The 9,906-nt window shown below is 43.2% G+C and overlaps 1 non-coding gene across 1 annotated transcript; it reads left to right on the top strand.

Annotated features, from left to right (window-relative positions):
* Positions 1-8,886: 8,886 nt before the first annotated feature.
* Positions 8,887-9,024, top strand: LOC119937719. The gene has a single exon (XR_005454190.1). It is a non-coding gene; the product is annotated as a small nucleolar RNA SNORA7 (small nucleolar RNA).
* Positions 9,025-9,906: the final 882 nt, after the last annotated feature.

The raw sequence follows: 9,906 nt of genomic DNA, 5'->3' as shown, positions 1-9,906 counted from the left end.
TACCTTCCTGGAAGATTTTAAAGAGCCGTTATAAAGAGAGAGCTCAATTTAATGGTGCTGAGGAAGATAGTGAATATTTTAGGCACTGAGGAGGTCTTAAAACCTCAATGAAAGGAACATTTGGTGAAAGTTGTACAAACAATAATTCAGCTCATAAATTTGCTAAGGAATAGGAAATTTATGTTAACTATAGCACAGAGGTCACACTGGAGTATCCATTCACCCTCAAAACAGAGAGCCACTGGAATATCATTTGAGGCCGTGATATTGGTTCCATTCTTGTTTAGTGATGGGGAGAATTGAGTGAAAAATGTATTTTTATTTCACACCTCTAAGAACTCTAGTGGTTGCCCGTCCACCTCTGCATCAAACAAAAACTTTTCACCATTGGCTTTAAACATTCCACCACCTTGCTTCCTCCTACCTCACCTCGCTACGCTCCTACTACAACCCAGCCTGTACACTTCACTCCTGTAATGCTAGCCTTCTCACTGTGCCTCGATCTCTTCTATCTCTCCTCTGATCCCTCGCCAACGTCCTGCCTCTGGCCTGGGACACACACCCATCTCAAACCCAATAGACAGTTACTCTCTCCCCCATTCACAGCCACATTGAAGGCACATCTCCTCCAAGAAGCCTTCCCTGATTAACCTCAAAAATCTCCAGTGGCTACCAATCAACCTATGCATCAGGCAGAAACTCCTGAGGCTGAAGCTCTCGGCTTCAAGGCTCTCCATCACCTCGCCCCCTCCTACCTCACCTCCCTTCTCTCCTTCTACAGCCCAGCCCGCACCCTCCGCTCCTCTGCCGCTAATCTCCTCACCGTGCCTCGTTCTCACCTGTCCCATCATCGACCCCCGGACCACGTCATCCCCCTGGCCTGGAATGCCCTCCCTCCGCACATCCGCCAAGCTAGCTCTCTTCCTCCCTTCAAGGCCCTACTGAGAGCTCACCTCCTCCAGAAGGCCTTCCCAGACTGAGCCCCCTCCTTCCTCCCTCCCTCCTCCCCCTCTCCATGTATGTATTTATTACTCTATTTATTAATTTAATTTGTACATATTTGTTCTATTTATTTCATTTTGTTAATATGTTTTGTTTTGTTCTCTGTCTCCCCCTTCTAGACTGTGAGCCCACTGTTGGGTAGGGACCATCTCTATATGTTGCCAACTTGTACTTCCCAAGCGCTTAGTACAGTGCTCTGCACACAGTAAGCGCTCAATAAATACGATTGAATGAATGAATGATTGACTATATTAACATGATAACAGTTTGGATGGGGAAGGAAGGGAGAATTTTAGCAATCTTGTGAAGGGGGGACTGACAGAATTCAGTGATGGGTTGAATATACGGGTTGAATGAGAGAGAGGAGTCAAGGATAACCTCAAGGTCAAGGGTTTATGAGACAGGAAGTATGATGGTTCCATCTACAGTGATGGGAAAGTCAGGGGGAGGACAGGGTTTGGGTGGAAAGATAAGCTCTCATTAGTCTTAGATATAGTTTAGCACCATATGATGGAACAGACAGGCTCAGTAGCATATATTTATTTTAATGCCTATCTCCTCTAGACTGTAATCTCTTGAGATCAGAGATCATGTCTAATAATTCTCTTGCATTGCACTCACCCAAGTGCTTAATACATTGCTCTGCGCATAGAAGGTGTTCAATAAATACTATTGATTGATTGATCCAAAGGAGGCCAAGCTCTGTTAGATCCCTAAGTTTTTCTAGGCTTTTGGCCTTACCACTCTGATCTAGGAGGACATTTTATATATTTCCCTATATGTCTATATAGCTACATATATATATTTACTTGTCCTGCATATTAGATGAAGACATTACTGATGATGAAATTCACCTTGGACTGTGTGTGTGGCTGAAAAGGCCAATGCGGCACCCACACTCCTGGCCACATAGTGCTCACGAAAAGACTGTCCTGGTGTGCTGTCATGTTTCATGTTTGTGGTGCCTAGTGCTGTATTCTCTTTTGTCCCATTCAATTCTCATTCCTTAAACATTTGGGCATGTTTATGCGGTGACAGACTTCACCTAGGGGAAGCAGCCTGTCATAGTGGCTAGAGATGGGCCTAGGAGTAAGAAGAACCTGGGTTTTCTAATCCCAGGTCCACCACTTGTCTCCTGTGTGACCTTGGGCAAGTCACTTCACTTTTCAGGGCCTCAGTTACCTCATCTGTAACTGTCTACATGTTTTGTTGTCTGTCTCCCCCTTCTGGATGGTGAGCCCATTGTTGGGTAGGGACCGTCTCTATATGTTACCGACTTGTACGTCCCAAGCGCTTAGTACAGTGCTCTGCACACAGTAAGCACTCAATAAATATGATTGAATGAATGAATGAATCTGTAAAATGGGGATTAAGACTGAGCTCCTTGTGGGACAGGAACTGTGTCCAATCTGATTAGCTTGTATTTACTCCAGCACTTAAACAGTGCTTGACACATAATAAGCGCTTAACAAATACCATCATCATCATCATTATTATTATTACCTATGACACTCCCAACTTCATCCTCAAGTAGTATAAGGAGGGATGACAATATCAGAAAGGATCTCAATATCAGGAGACATATTTTGAGGAAAACCCATAATGTAAGAAGCATGTTTTTCGAGTAATTTTGAATTTTATAATTAAAAAAACCCTAAGAACAGCAATAAATTTAGTGTCCGTGGGTGGCAACATGACTTATCTGCCTCCTGGAACTGAAGAACACACTGGTCCCCGGACCTTGTTTATCAGATCGTAAATATCAGAGATCAGTGAGCTGTGACCATGAGCCCCTTTTATCTACCCCAGCACTTAGTACAGTGGTTGGCACAGAGTAAGTGCTTAACAAATATTATCATATCCCCTTGAATTTTCTTTTAGAAGCTCCACAAAATGATATGGTGTTACTGCAATTTACCCAACTCTCTAGGGTGAAACAAGCTAACTCTGCATACACTCTGACCTCAAAGGTTAGATGAAAAGCAGTGTGGGCTTGTGGAAAGAGCACAGGCCTGGGGTCCAGAGGACCTGGCTTCTAATCCTGACTCTACCAATTGCTTGATGTGTGAAATTGGGCGAGTCACTTGACTTTTCTGTTCTTCAGTCTCCTCATCTGTAAAATGGGGATTAAACTCTCTCCTACATTGATTGTGAGCCCCATGTGGGAGAGGGACTTTGTCCTACCTGATTAAGTACCTCAGCACTTAGAACAGCGCTTTACACATAATAAGCACCTAATCCATACCATTATTACAGGGAGCATTGTATTGCCTAGATTGATGGAATATTACATCTACGAGACTGAAGAAAAGGTTCATTTGGCTATTCCTGGGATCATTTACACTTCTATTCATAAATTTAATGTGGTACACTAAGAACTGGGCAATGAAGTCCTGTTGAATGTTTTAATACCCATTCTCAGAGTGAACAGTCAATAATAATAATAATAATGTGGGAATTATGATATTTGTTTAGTGCTTACTATTCGTTCATTCATTCAATCGTATTCATTGAGCGCTTACTGTGTGCAGAGCTTTGTACTAAGCGCTTAGGAAGTACAAGTTGGCAACATATAGAGACAGTCCCTACCCAACAGTGGGATCACAGTCTAGAACAGGGAGACAGAGAACAAAACAAAACATATCAACAAAATAAAATAAATAGAATAAACATGTACAAATAAAATAAATGAATAAATAGGGTAATAAATACATATAAACATATATACATATTTATTTATTTATTTAGTTTGCTTGTACATAGCTATTCTACTTATTTTATTTTGTTAGTATGGTTTTGTTCTCTGTCTACCCCTTTTAGACTGTGAGCCCACTGTTGGGTAGGGACTGTCTCTATATGTTGCCAACTTGTACTTCCCAAGTGCTTAGTACAGTGCTCTGCACACAGTAAGCGCTCAATAAATATGACTGATTGATTGATTGATTGATATACAGGTGCTGTGGGGAGGGGAAGGAGGTAAGGCAGGGGGGAGGAGGGGGAGGAGGGGGAGAGAAAGGAGGGGGCTAAGTCTGGGAAGGCCTCCTGGAGGAGGTGAGCTCTCAGTAGGGCCTTGAAGGGAGGAAGAGAGCTAGCTTGGCACATGTGCGGAGGGTGGGCATTCCAGGCCAGGGGGATGACGTGGGCCGGGGGTCCATGGCGGGACAGGCGAGAAGGAGGCACGAGCATCTCCCAAGCTGCGCTAGATACAATCGGATCAGATTCAGTCCCTGTCCCACAGAGTACTCACAGTCTGTGGGGTAGGAAAATGGGTATTTAATCCCCATTTTACAGACGAGGAAACTAAGGCACAGAGAAGTTGACTCACCCAAGCTTACAAAGAGGGCAAATGGCAAAGATTAGAACCCAGGTCTCCAGACAGCCAGTCCTGTGCTCTTTCCACTAGGCCAAGCTGCTTCCCATGGTCAGGACTATTAAACTATGTAATCAGCAAAACATGGCTAAATTTTCCAAAGTAGTTCTGGAGAACGATTTCAAGCAAATTAGATTTAAGCTTGCAACACAAGAATCAGAAGCTAAGGCCTTGACATCATAAGAGGGCCAACATTTAGAATGGTATGATGATTCATTCAACTTTACTGGCCAATATTCAGCTTCAGATTGAGCCTTGGATCGGGTCCTTATTGCACCATTTCTATTTTTTTAATGGTCCATGGAAACTTAAGTTTAAGAACAATAGAAGTCTTTATGTTTCTATAGATTCTCTTTTAAACTGAAGACATTTCTGCTGCTATCTTTGGATGTAAAGATCACTGCCAAATGTAATTAATAGCCATCATAGAAATGCTGGTTTCAGCTGCATCAACTCATATGAAGGGTCATGAAACCAATTAAATATAAGAAAGGAGTGTAGAAAAAACCTACGTTTCATTTTCAGCATCTATTGAAGCCACGAATACCCTATGAGTAACATGTAATTACATTTGAGACACTTGAACAACAAGATGATAACGTAACCTGTTAACTGACCTCAATCTATCCAAATCTTTTAATATTAGTTAGTGCTAATACTTACCTAATAATTGGCTAATGTCTCTTTTTATTTTCAGAACATGTCTAAGTTTTCACTATTTCCTCTTTCTTCTCATCTCCCTGGTTCAACAGGATGATCAATTTCATTGCAGGTTGGAATTGTAGAAGTGGATTGCTAGATCTGTGTTTTTACCTGCATTCCAAGATAGAATCCATTTCATTATGTACTCTTTTTCTTCATATTTCCAGGAAATATCCTTGTCCTCAGGGAATAATAATAATGGCACTTGTTAAGATCTTACTATATGCCAGACACTGTTCTAAGCACTAGATAACTGGGGTGGACACAATCCCTGTTCCATATAGGGCTGATAGTCTTAATTCCCATTTTACAGATGAGGGAACTGAGGCACAGAGAAGTTAAGTGACTTTCCCAATGGAAGAAGGAAGGGAGTGGTGAGAGGAAGGAAGGGAAAGGAAAGGAAAGGAAGGGAAAGGGAAAGGAAAAGGGGTGGGAGGGGGGAAGGAAGGAATAATTGAGCCACAAAAATCAGAGATTTGGGAATTGCCTGATCTCAAACCACTCCAAGTTCTTCCAGCCTCTCCAAACTCTATCCTTCACTGTTCTCACTACTATCAGCTTACTGGGTATGGTCCAGGGCATGGCTGATACCATCTATATTTAAGGCTATTTTATTTTTTATATTTTTTAATCTCACAAATTAATTTGTTTTTTACCCAACATAGCTGTTTATGTATTGGATAACTTAGGATCAGCAGTTTTGGGGATAAAACTTACTGTTTGGGTAACAGGTGTGCAGATATACTTCTTTCCAAATTGTTGCCAGGAAGCCGTGAAACCCCAGTTCTTATAGACATGTTTAATGGATTTGGTATTTCTAAGTAATAATAGTAATAATAATTGTGGTATTTGTTAAGTGCCTACTATGTGCCAAGCAGTGTGGGGGTAGATACAAGGTAATCAGGTTGTCCCATGTGGAGTTCACAGTCTTAATCCCCATTTTACAGATGAGGTAACTGAGACCCAGAGAATTGAAGTGGCTTGCCTAAGGTTGCACAGAAGACAAGTGGAGGAGCTGGGATTAGAATCCACATCCTCTGACTCCCAAGCCCCTGTTCTTTTATTGAGCACTTACTATGTTCAGAGAACTGTACTAAGCACTTGGGAGAGTGTAATATGACAGGGTTGGTAGATACATTTCCTGACCATAATGAGCGATATCATTTCCCTTTTAAGGACTACACCCTTGGATCTACAAAATAAATAAAATTAATCTCCTTCCTGGATCATGTCCCCAGTTCAGACTAGTACTTACCATTGGAATGATGAATTTGCACTGCAATTATAGCTCAATAAGATAATTTTCCCAAAACTACAGGTGAACATGGCCAGAATTCACCATTCCAGCTCAAAAATTGTAGCAACAGGATCCAAACATTTGCATGAGTAAAAATAATAGTATAGTTTCTATTGGCTTGGCCTAATGGAAAGAGCACAGACCTGCTACTTGCCTGCTGTGGACCTTGATCAAGTCACTGAACTCTTCTGGGCCTCAGTTTCCTCAAATGTAAAATGGGGATTCAATATCTGTACTCCTTCCTACTTAGATTGTGAGCCCCATGTAGGACAGGGACTGTGCCCGACCTGAGTTACTTGTATCTGCCCCAGTACTTAAATCAGTGCCTGACACTTAGTGCTTAACAGATATAATAATAATAATTGTTTATTATTGTTGTTGTTATTAAGAAGAAGAGGAAGCATGTAACTAAGCAACTTCCTAAGAACTGTCCGGCAAGGTCAGCTCCCAGAAAGGAGTAGGAACTTGAATTGGTTAGGTCACTGAGCTCTGCAGAGCAACTGATTTAATCAGGTTTCAAGGGCAGTTTGAAATAGCGGTGATGATAACTCTACAAATCACCTCCATAGAACTATCGGATGACTTTGCAAACGCGTGTTTAATTTGGAAGGAGAGTTTCTCAAACTGCTGCTAGGCATGAGCAGAATTTCATCAGCGACCCCTTCAAGGATCAGTTCCTTAGCTCTATAAAAGCCAGTTAAGTTATCTTATGGCCCTTGCCCTGGGCACTACATCACAAGTGTTCCCGTTCTTTGCTGCCTGTAATAGAAAAACCCCACCATGTTCTGCTATTACTTTCAACCTAATGCTATGCCAGGAATGGTTTTTATATTAGGTATTGTTGGTCCACTATTGCTGAATCTTGAAACTCTTAACACTACTCACATTGTAGTCACATTAATTCCAAGTCTTACCAAATTATCCTGCTTGAATATAAATATGAATTCAAGATCTATTTGACTGAGTTTGCCTTATACATTTGTCTTAGAGGAGCCTAGTGGGAAGACCAACACCCCTGGGAGTCAGAAGACCTGATATCTAATTCCATCTCTGCCACTTGCCTGCTGAGTGACTTGGATGAGTCACTTCACTTCTCTGTGCCTCAATTTCCTCAATTGTAAAATGAGGATTCAATATCTGTTCTCCTTACTTAGACTGTGGGCCCCATGTGGAAGAGGGTCTGTGTCTGACCTCATCATCATCAATTGTATTTATTGAGCGCTTACTATGTGCAGAGCACTGTACTAAGCGCTTGGGAAGTACAAATTGGCAACATATAGAGACAGTCCCTACCCAACAGTGGGCTCACAGTCTAAAAGGGGAAGACAGAGAACAAAACCAAACATACTAACAAAATAAAATAAATAGAATAGATATGTACAAGTAAAATAAATAAATAAATAGAGTAGTAAATATGTACAAACATATATACATATATATAGGTGCTGTGGGGAAGGGAAGGAGGTAAGAAGAGGGGATGGAGGGGGGACGAGGGGGAGAGGAAGGAAGGGGCTCAGTCTGGGAAGGCCTCCTGGAGGAGGTGAGCTCTCAGTAGGGCCTTGAAGGGAGGAAGAGAGTTAGCTTGGCGGATGGGCAGAGGGAGGGCATTCCAGGCCTGGGGGATGACGTGGGCCGGGGGTCGATGGCGGGACAGGCGAGAACAAGGTACGGTGAGGAGATTAGTGGTGGAGGAGCGGAGGGTGCGGGCTGGGCTGTAGAAGGAGAGAAGGGAGGTGAGGTAGGAGGGGGCGAGGGGATGGAGAGCCTTGAAGCCCAGGGTGAGGAGTTTCTGCCTGATGTGCAGATTGATTGGTAGCCACTGGAGATTTCTGAGGAGGGGAGTGATATGCCCAGAGCATTTCTGGACAAAGGTAATCCGGGCAGCAGCATGAAGTATGGATTGAAGTGGAGAGAGACATGAGGATGGGAGATCAGAGAGAAGGCTGATGCAGTAGTCCAGATGGCACAGGATGAGAGCTTGAATGAGCAGGGTAGCGGTATGGATGGAGAGGAAAGGGCGGATCTTGGCAATGTTGTGGAGCTGAGACCGGCAGGTTTTGGTGACGGCTTGGATGTGAGGGGTGAATGAGAGAGCGGAGTCGAGGATGACACCAAGTTTGCAGGCTTGTGAGATGGGAAGGATGGTAGTGCCGTCAACAGAGATGGGAAAGTCAGGGAGAGGGCAAGGTTTGGGAGGGAAGACAAGGAGTTCAGTCTTCGACATGTTGAGCTTTAGGTGGTGGGCAGACATCCAGATGGAGATGTCCTGAAGGCAGGAGGAGATGCGAGCCTGGAGAGAGGGGGAGAGAGCAGGGGCAGAGATGTAGATCTGGGTGTCATCAGCGTAGAGATGATAGTTGAAGCCGTGGGAGCGAATGAGGTCACCAAGGGAGTGCGTGTAGATCGAGAACAGACCTGATTTATTCATATTTATCCCTGCACTTAGAACAGCCCTCAACACGTAGTAAGCGCTTGGTATACTCATGCTCGTATTATTAAATACTGTTATTATTTTCACCCCTCAGGGTCGCATCTGGAGACTTTCCAGTACCCCACCAGTCTCGACTATGGGAGGGAGAGTCAAGCAGAGGCCTACCCATTCCATTCCTAGCTTGGGCAGTGGCTAGTGAGTGGAAGGCAATCTGCTACAAGTCAAAACTCACCTGTGCTGGGCAGCAGCAGCATGGGAGAGAATCGAGGGTTGGAGAACTCAGGTTTACTGCACAGAATAATAATAATAATAATAATGGCATTTATTAAGTGCTTACTATGTGCAGAGCACTGTTCTAAGCTCTGGGGGGATACAAGTGATCAGGTTGTCCCACGGGGGGCTCACAGTCAATCCCCATTTTACAGATGAGGTAACAGGCACAGAGAAGTTAAGTGACTTGCCTAAAGTCACACAGCTGACAAGCAGTTGAGGGAGATTTGAACCCATGACCACTGACTCCAAAGCCCGTGCTTCCGTAATTTTACCAAGAAAACTCTGTGGACCCACTACCAGAACGATTGCAGATGAAGGTGGGGTGTTCTGGCAGAGATGTGTCCATGGCGTCGTTATGGGTCGGACACAACTCGACAACATAAAACAAGAAGACAACAATTATAATTTTGGTAAGAAAATTCTTCCTTCTTAATATGAAATTTAACTATCCAACATTAGAAGTGCATCATTCTTTCCTTTCATCTTGAGACGGTAATAAAGCAAAGGGAGGTAGCATTGTGTAATGGATAGAGCATGGGCCTGGGTGTCAGACGGTCATAGGTTTTAATACCGGCTCCACCACTTGTCTGCTGTGTGGACTTGGGTAAAATTATGAGCCCTACATGGGACAACCTGATTTCCCTGTATCTACCTCAGCTCTCAGAACACTGCTTGGCATGAAGTAAGCACTTGACAAATACCATAGTAATTATTGTTGTTATTATTATTATTAGGTCCTTCTGATTTCCAAGCCCATGCTTTTATCCACTAGGCCACACTGCTTCTCAATCAATCAGTGGTATTTATTGAGCACATACTGTGTGCAGAGCA

The sequence above is a fragment of the Tachyglossus aculeatus genome, chromosome 1 (assembly GCF_015852505.1).
Source record: "Tachyglossus aculeatus isolate mTacAcu1 chromosome 1, mTacAcu1.pri, whole genome shotgun sequence".
Taxonomy (NCBI): Eukaryota; Metazoa; Chordata; class Mammalia; order Monotremata; family Tachyglossidae; genus Tachyglossus; species Tachyglossus aculeatus.
The sequence above is the reverse complement of the archived record's forward strand: the minus strand, read 5'-3'. Positions and strand labels throughout refer to the sequence as shown.